This window comes from Scyliorhinus canicula, chromosome 4 (genome assembly GCF_902713615.1).
Source record: "Scyliorhinus canicula chromosome 4, sScyCan1.1, whole genome shotgun sequence".
Lineage (NCBI taxonomy): Eukaryota > Metazoa > Chordata > Chondrichthyes > Carcharhiniformes > Scyliorhinidae > Scyliorhinus > Scyliorhinus canicula.
In genome coordinates, this window is record NC_052149.1 from 27,520,637 (window position 1) to 27,529,673 (window position 9,037).

Genomic DNA, 9,037 nt, shown 5'->3' on the forward strand with positions numbered 1-9,037 from the left:
TACAGGATAAATGAGGGCTATGTAATAAATGTTATTAGAATAAGAAAAACCATCTTAACATATGATAGTTATTTCATTTTCATCCATATGATCTGTTCAAAATTAGGAGTTTCCTTCAAAGTAGTCTTGTAACTACAATAATTATTCAATTACATTTTTACAAGAAACACATTGCTAGAAATGCTTTGTCTTAATAAAACCAGGCAACTGAAAATCCAAGTACTTTTTTTGCAGTTTTAAAAAGTTTGTGTCTTTCAGGCTATTTATAGATTGTATTCCGATAGAAATTATGTGAATTCATTACACTTTTAAATTTCCCTTCTAATCATAGTGGTGTACTATTTGCAAGGAAAGAAGGGATAAGAGTCTGCTCAGGTGGTTGCTTTCTTCGAATCCTACACATTTGTGTCATACTTTTGAACTTATTGGCTCATTAACCAATCTGAATTAAATGATGTTTGTCCACAGATCCTGATATTATAAGATAAGCAAGAGTAATGAACATTGCTAACAATTGTTCTTTACCATTTAACTCCAAAATGTATTTATATTACCACCAACAATGTAATTCTGAGACAATGGGAGCCAAATATAAACACAAAATAAAATTGTATAAGTGTTACTTTTTATTAATAATTTTTAAAGAAAAAAGACAAAACTACAACTATAATTCTGAATGTGTCTTCATGATAATTATACAATGGATATATTTGGCAAAGGATTGGCAGGGGTTTAATCAGTTTACAAGAAACTCAAAGCTGACATAAGTAAAATAACTTGACAATTCTGTGTATTTTATTAGGGGGAGTCATTTTCCTGTAAATGTGCTAAATATTTCCAACTGAAATATTATAATTACTGTATCACTGTACTTTTTAATGAAAGATTCCAGTCTCTGTAAAGATGCAAATTGGTTTACTATAACTATCAGGGAGATCTAATATCTTGCTCACATGGAAAATGGAGTCAGCCAGTGGGAATATAAATAAAATGCCGCTTTCATATTCCAAAGGGTTATAACTGTCATCAGTAAAGTTAGCATATGCTAATAATGTTAATTAATTCATGTACTTTTTCTACCTATTACGTGATAACATCAACATTTATATCAAATTCAAAAGGAATGCCTTTGTGGCATCAATCTTTTAGCATCAGGGAATCATATCAGAACATTACCTGCTCAGCAAAAGACCAATAGATAAGAATTAGGCTCCATATGCCATTCTTCACTTGCATTTTTCTATTTCAAATCTTGAAGCATAATTTATATGGATGTCATTCATGCAAATATTTTCTGAAGCTAGATAGATATTTCTATTGTACCTTTCTTCAAAGAAGAATTCCTGTGACATTACAATTCTTATGATCAGAATTGGTTTGGTGCTCATGCTTTTAATGCCCATCTGGTCATTAAAGATCAATGATATTAGCAATGTATATGCCATAAACTGCTGTGCATCAATTCGGTAACGTTTGAATGTCATGTGCTATGTATTGTATATTTTTTTAAAGTGGATTCATTTATTAAAATGTAATCATGACTCTTGCTTTCTTAATTTTCCCTGACAATGTGATCTGAATATTTTGAAAGTTGTATTGCATTAAAATATTTAGTACATAGGACAAAAATGAATATCTTGGCACTGCGATTTGACACCTTGCAAAACAGAACAGGCCCTTGATTCAGCTTGATCTAGTGAACCTTTGTAGTACTGAAAATCCTTTGAACCTTGCAATCGCATCAATGGGACATAAATGCTTTTTTTTGCCATAACAAAAGTGAATAAATGTTGGGGGGCGGGGCATGGTACCCAACTCATTGTCTCTCTTGAATAAACTGAAAAAAGATAAACTGAAAATCATTTCATAATTTATACCCTGGCGTAGAAATGTTCAGCAGCCCTCAAAGGGCACTGCTTTCACCATCATTCACTCCTTTTAACAATACATTCGTTTCAATTATCATTACCGTTACTATGTGGAGGCAGCAGTGATATTTGTTCTGACACTGAAATAAAAGCTCTTGCCACTTCAGAAAGGTGACTTCCTAATGTGCTTCATAAAAATTTCATTTATCTTTTGGTTCCTATTCACCAAAGCCGAGACACTTGAAGTTAGTTCCAACAATCCACAGAGGCATGATCGATTTCATGCATACATGAGCTAGTGGGTAGGATATCACATAGATAAGTATCAGTATTAATAGGTATATATATATATAGAGTTATTTGTTGGGCATTCATATGTTTTGTTCTGCATTACTCCAGTATGTTTAAATGTTTTATATTGCTCTGAAATGCTATAAATAGGGCGGCTACTGTTTTTTTAACCAAGGCATATTGGTGAGCTATTAGATCAACTGAATTATGGTAATATGTTGGTTTGTTTGTCATGTGTTAATCCCGGCAAAGGATGAAAAATGGATATTTGGGTTCAGGCAACTTCTGAGCGGAAGCATCAAGGGACCCTTTGAATTCAGTAGTTTTATTTGCTTTTTGACAATGTCGTCTCAATTTGTTTTTCTGTCCAGGAAAAGGGATCTTATTTCGCGGGCGATTTTTTTTTGTCCTAACATTTGAATACCGTTGGGATAATTTACGTGAAATGTATCTCCCAAAAGCAAAGTATCAAAGTAGAGAGCTCAAATGGACAAGAGATCATGTGGACCAAGGCGAATCATTCACTGATCCCTGGTAACGCAGTCCATCTCTTTTCCTGAGGATTTTAACAAATTGCTAACATGGTTATCTTTTGAGATGTATTAGTGCTCATCTGGCGGATATATATTTTCCAACCGGTTTGCCTTGAAATGTTAACGAAAAGTGTTGCATCGCGGTTTCTATTTTTTAAATTTAATTGCAACAAGTCTACTTGTTTTCCAAACCTTGTGCATAATACAATGGGAAATACTCGCACGTGTCCCTTAGCGAAATGCTACATTTGGCAATTTGCTATATAGAATTGAGGAATCAATATAGATTGTATTTTGCCTGCATTTAACAAATTTCAGATAACTCTGCGACCCTTAGTGGAAATTCGTGTTGATTTTAAATGCGTCCTTTTTGTTTTTGAAGTGTGCAGGGCAGATTTGTTGCTCAGAAGCACAATGCCATTAGACAAAGGCTTCGGAGGCATTGGTAGGTAGGGAAGTACTGAGGTGTCACTGATAGTATGTGGAGAGATCCCTTTAGTAAAGTCGAAGCTCATTGACTGAAAAAGATAGCTTGCCCCCCCCCCCCCCCCCGTTTCAAAATGCGATCTTCTGAGATTGGAATTCATTGCACGATCAATAGTAGGCGGTGGCAGGACGTTACTTAATCAGTTAATAGTTTGGCTATTGTGAACGTACAATTGATGCTACTTTGCACGTTGGAAATGAACCCCGCAAGGCGATTTTGCGTGACTGTGATGTGTTTCCATTGATATATGTGTAGCCAGGCCCATGTTAACACATTAGTAGCTGCAGAAATGTTCAATGTTTAGATGGAGGAGATGTAGCAACCAAGGTTGAAATGTTAGTTACCTTTCTCTCAATTAGCTAAGGAGGTATATATAACCCGGTAATTAATCCTAATGTGCATTCTAATGGATCAATTTACTTTGCTTCTTCAGTTAGTCTTGGCTCACATTAGGTCTGCGTGTGGCACAACTACAAAATCCGGGTGCCCCTAAAGAGGGTCAAGATAAAATCTGTCACTAAAGCAGTTTAATATATACTCTACCTTTAACTCCGTTGAAAGCACAGGTGGGACAAATATGTTTACAGATAGATAAAATGCGGGGTAGGAAATGCCAGAGGAAAATGCAGGTAGCAAATGTCACATTGATCCTGCAGTTCCTAGACCATCTCATTGCCCACATAACACAATTGTCTCTCACAGCGGTAAACTTATCTGTTCGAAAAGATTAGCCCGGAAAACAAAAACATTTGAAGCAGTTAGTTTCCAAACAACTCGTTACTGTTGCCACACAATCTCGAGTGTTCTGCAGTTACCAGCACAACGCCAACTTCATATCCTTTTAATAAAATATGAGGAACCATATTCTGTGCTGTTCCAGCGCATGCACATGTAGTGGGGACTGCTACATTTTTGCCATGATATGAAAGAGGGTGGAAATTGCCTATTTCTGTCTGATGAGGTCTCAGTGTAGAGGAGTGAGGTACAATTTCCCAGCTATTATCAGAAGCCATTTTACTCTCATATCCATCCCACTCCTTTCTGCCATACACATTGTCACCCTCTGGTACAAACTAGGAAAGAGAGAATGTAACTCCTTCAAAACATGGGTCGCAGGGGTTAGGAAGAATCAATCATTCTGACGAACCCACAGACGCGTGATTGAAATGAAAGGGTGTGTCTGCTTATCGTTTGCAAAACGGGATTAAAGGCTGCTACTGTCCAAATTAGCCTTCTCAGCGTCCGCTGTTATTTACCCCAGCAAATGCCAAGATGATTTGAGGTGAGGCATCTGGGAGAAAATGTGCAGGCAAATGAGTCTCAGAGACGGTGCAAAACCAAATGTAACCCCCTCCTGGATATTCGCCTGCTGATGTATTATTCAGCGATTGTGGCGAGTGATTTTCACCGCGCTGTGAAAATAAAGCTTCAAGTACGGGGGTTATTCCATTTGAGGGCTCGTATCGAAGAAATGCAACTCATTGTTAGGTATGGTGAATATCTGGTTTAAAATTCGCTCGGTCTAGACAGAAAACAGCTGTTGTTAATTCACAACTGTACTCTGAAGTTTAATATCTTCAGGTGACGACACAGGACTACTGGACTTGTCTACAAATTACTGCTGAGCTCCACAGCTTCATTTGTCATCATTTAACGTTATCCGCCTGATTAGTTCGCAGTAAGCTCTCAACAGCAAATTGATCTTGCAACGACATGAAAGGTTCACCCGACAGCTAGAATCTGTTGAGCCCCGCCATTTAAAAATAAAACATACATGTTTCAAAACGCATCATTGCATCGCCGTGTGCTCTGAAATCCAAATACACTTAACATGGAGCCAACACGTTTTTGTCAAAGTTTCTCACTTTTTTTTGTCGCAAAGGTTGCACTCGGAATTGATAGCGAATGACACGAAACGTTGGAGTTGGTTTCTCTAACAGATTGCTCTAAAGAGAGGTACTGGTAGGAGGTGAGGAGGGGTGTGGGAGGGAGGGAGGGGGAGGGGTGGTGGCGATGGCAGGATGTTCAATTGCTGAGATGCAAAGCGAGTATATTACAAAATGAACACACACAAAACAAAACCTGCAACTCAAACAAAGTACACGTCTCGCGATCACGTTACCATTCCTTATGACGAGCTGCTGTGGAACATCAGAAAGCCACAGTTCCTTTCTGCAAAAAAGTACATTTGCCTTTCAGTCCATTGAAGTGCCGAAGACTGTACTCTCCTCGACTACGCGTATTCTTAAGCAATAACAACGTAATCCGTATTATACACCCAAGAATACCCGTCACCGAAGAGAGTCTGAATAAATCTAGCAACATCTAGCCACTGCCAAAAAATCCACACCCATTATCAACAAAGACGGCATCCAAAGAATGAATCTGAGTAGTCCTTCCCTCAGTACACAGCAAGTCGAGTTTCCATCAGTGCCATTCTGCAAAGGGAAATGAATAAAACGCATTTTGAAGTACATGATCTTGGTACGGAATTTGTGACCATTAGTGCATTTGATATCTGTTTTGCAGATGTAGAGCATTTGAAATCGCAGCCCATCTGAGGGATTCCAAGTGTCCGAGCTGAATGACTCACCTGTCTGATGCACCAAAGCGGTTGTACAATGTCGTGCAGTCCGTAGCGTGCTTCGATTTTTCGACTTCCCATTCTTAAAAGCTAATATTCCTCTTGACCATTTAGCCGGAAGGGCGCCCAACAGTTTAGTTCCTAGGGAGGGGAGTGGTGGTGGGTGGGTGGGGAGGTGAGGAGTGGACGGGGAGGAGGAGGGGGGGGGGGGGGGGGTGGGTGAAAACAAAGGACACATAATTTCATTCATTTGTTGTGAATCCCTTTATCTAATTATACATTTGCTTTAAAAGAATTAAGGCGTGGGAGGAACAACTGCGTGTGGGTCAGAGAGAGGGAGGGGGAAGTATTACAACTATGAAAGGTCGGGAATGGGAGCATTGACTCGAAATATTGGAAGACAATCTTCACTTTAGTCAAGAAAAACCACGATTCAACAGTCATTTTAGGAATAATGACACTCCCACCCCCACCATCAATTCGACATGTGCAGAGAAGGCGACAGGATGAATCGTCCAGTGGTTAGGGCGAAGAAACCCTCCCAGGCCTCCAGACAGAGACCCTTGACTGCATTACAGCGCAGGGAAATAGGGGGATAAAAACCACATTTCTCTAAGCACATTTACTAATATAATCCCTCTCTCCATGTCGGTTGATAGGGGATATATATATATTGCTCAGCCCATCGCCAACTCGCGTCCGCCGTATTTTCTTCTATTTAGCTAGTGAAAGGGGTGAAACCCAGGGGAGAAAAAAATACAGCTAGCCACGAGCCCCTTGAATAACCTTGAATGGTTATTTAATTCTACAAAAAAAAAACCCTTCATTGCAATGTCACCATTTATGCCTATTGACTGAATGCTCCGTAACAGACAAGATTGGCAAAATAAGAAAACAAAACAGCAACGAAGGGGCTCATTTATCTCCAATTCTAACACCGACTGAAAGGGGGTCTGTCTTCCCACTAAATCTAGAATTCCTCGCAGAATTCCGCCAGCAATGACCGAACACAATTCAAACATGTTGACCGTCGACCAGCCTCTTCTGCAGAAGTGTTGCCCACCGTAAGTTCCCGAAATCATTCTCATTGGGTCCCCCCCCCCCCCCCACCAAATTTTAAAACGCTAAAGCCACTCAGATTCGACCGTGGGAATGTTGCGCCTCTTGGTTGCACACACCACACTGGACACACCAGGCTTAACAATCGGAACGACAATTACATCGGAGCATTACATTGAGAAATCAATGCTTCCCTGATACTCACAGGAAAATATCTGGAAGATTGCTTCCTTACGCCTTGCTAATCACTGGGAGGAGAGCGGCACCATCCACCCCAGCTAGTTAGGACCACGACAGATTATGGAATGCGCATGTATTCACACAGCCGCCTGGCCAAGATACCAATTTACAACAACAACAACAAAAATACTTAATTGGCTTCCTTCTACATTACCGCGGCGAGTCGATAAATGTTCAGCAAAGTGGATAGAAATCTTACCAGAGATAGAGGAGGAGGAGGGGAGGAGGGGGGTGGGGGGAAGAGAGGGCGGAATCCAGCGGTTTCAGCACCATGGACAGCTCAATCCTGACAGACGCAGGCAACAGCTCATCTCAACAAAAGCTCTTGTGAATCGAAACTGAACCAGGCGAGCCACTTACTAGCACCATTTGGTATGATACCGCTGCCTCTGGGTGCATATTCATACCCCACCCCCATCCCTCCCTCCCCCCCCCCCCCCCCCCCCCATCCTCCTCCTCTTCCTCCTCCCCCACCCCCCCCCCCCCCCCCCCCCCCCCCACCCGAGGCTATGGTATTCCCAAAAAAAATGACTGTGCAGAGCCCTGGCAGCCAGGGCGGGCACGGCAAACCCTTTATGTTGAGCAGTGGAATATCGGGCAGTAGCAGCCCAGCCACACCACACGCTAAATACCTTTGTTCATTGATTCCCACGTTGCATCGAGTCAGAATAGCATTTGCAATTACCCTTCAATAATGCGATTAGCCATCGCCAGTGGATTTTGAAAAAAAAATTCACATTTCATTCGAGGCGAGCGTAATCCGGCTCAACGTCGGCGCATTTCACTCACTCTCTCTCTCTCGCGGCACAGCCCAGCATTTCCAGCAGCCTATTGTCAGCTCCTCGCATTTGGCAATGATCCGGAGCGGTTCGGGGGCAATGATTTCCACATTGCCCATTTGAACAGGTCCTCGCTGCAGAGTGAGAGAACACAAATATAGATAGAAGGTGGCTGGTGCGATTTGATCAATTTTTTGTTTTGGGGCTGGAGGGTTGAGGAATCATACATTTCAAACAGCCGCGATAATGTGCGCTCTCCACACAATGACACAACCTGGAAGAGGAGCGGCGGCTGGTGTGTAAACGTCGCTTACACAGCCCACCAGCGGTTCCAACAACAACAGAAAGCAGTAACGGGAGACTAAACTCCGGGTTGTTATTAATACTTCAATCCCCCCCCCCCCCCCCCCCCACAACCCCACCTCTCTCTCTCTCTGTGAAATCACATCTTACCTTGTCCCTTTCTTACACCGAGCTTCAAAGGCAATCTCCTCCGAGTGTTCTCTACCTCCTGACTTCTTTCTCTTTTTGGTTGGGGGCTGGGTGTACTGGAGTTGCCTGTAGCTCCACCGACCCTTGAGTAGAAGGTCCACGTCCCCCCCCCCCCCCCCTAACCTTTTCTTTTTGTTTTGGCGGCTGGAGGGGGTTGTTTTAACTGCTCTGAGCTTTAGGGGGCTACATGGCAGCAGAGATCTTTTACAGAAATATCGAATCAAAGTGCTCCAATTATGACTAGTTGTCATTTGGCACAAAGCAGACTGTAACCACACACACATCAGTAGGGTACCAGCTCTGCGAAGGGCTTATTTGCCAGAGAACTGATTAGATCTAGGCACCATTTAACATAATTCGTGGATCCCAAACATGCTAATAGTCGATTAATTGAAGACGATCTGACGCGTCTACTTCATAGTCTCTTATTCATGAGTTCCCAGTTGGAAATGTCCAGCACCTTTGGGACTCTCTTCAAATGTCGAAACAGCGCGGTCAATGGCAGCTGCGAATGGCTTCAGGAGCAGGACTTGAGCTGTAACTGAGCGTTAACATATGCCGAATGAAGTTTAATAACAGCCAGGGAATTTTCTCATCACGTTGAGAATCCAGTCGCCTCCTCTTGTGTATAGAGTTAACATTCGCCTCTAACCCTCGCCGTGTGCTGTTTATTTACATGGATTTATATTTCAAATATGTCATTT

The 9,037-nt window shown here is 41.8% G+C and overlaps 1 long non-coding RNA gene across 4 annotated transcripts; it reads right to left on the reverse strand.

Annotated features, from left to right (window-relative positions):
* Positions 1 to 5,168: 5,168 nt before the first annotated feature.
* On the reverse strand, positions 5,169 to 8,693 carry LOC119964439. Of its 4 annotated transcripts, XR_005460297.1 has the most exons (4): positions 8,295 to 8,693; positions 7,852 to 7,975; positions 5,773 to 5,904; positions 5,169 to 5,617 (listed from the first exon to the last, which is right to left on the reverse strand). It is a non-coding gene; the product is annotated as an uncharacterized LOC119964439 (long non-coding RNA). The 4 variants fall into 4 exon arrangements; XR_005460300.1 differs by lacking the exons at positions 7,852 to 7,975; positions 8,295 to 8,693 and adding an exon at positions 7,695 to 7,778; XR_005460298.1 differs by lacking the exons at positions 7,852 to 7,975; positions 8,295 to 8,693 and adding an exon at positions 7,262 to 7,408.
* Between the last annotated feature and the right edge of the window lie 344 nt (positions 8,694 to 9,037).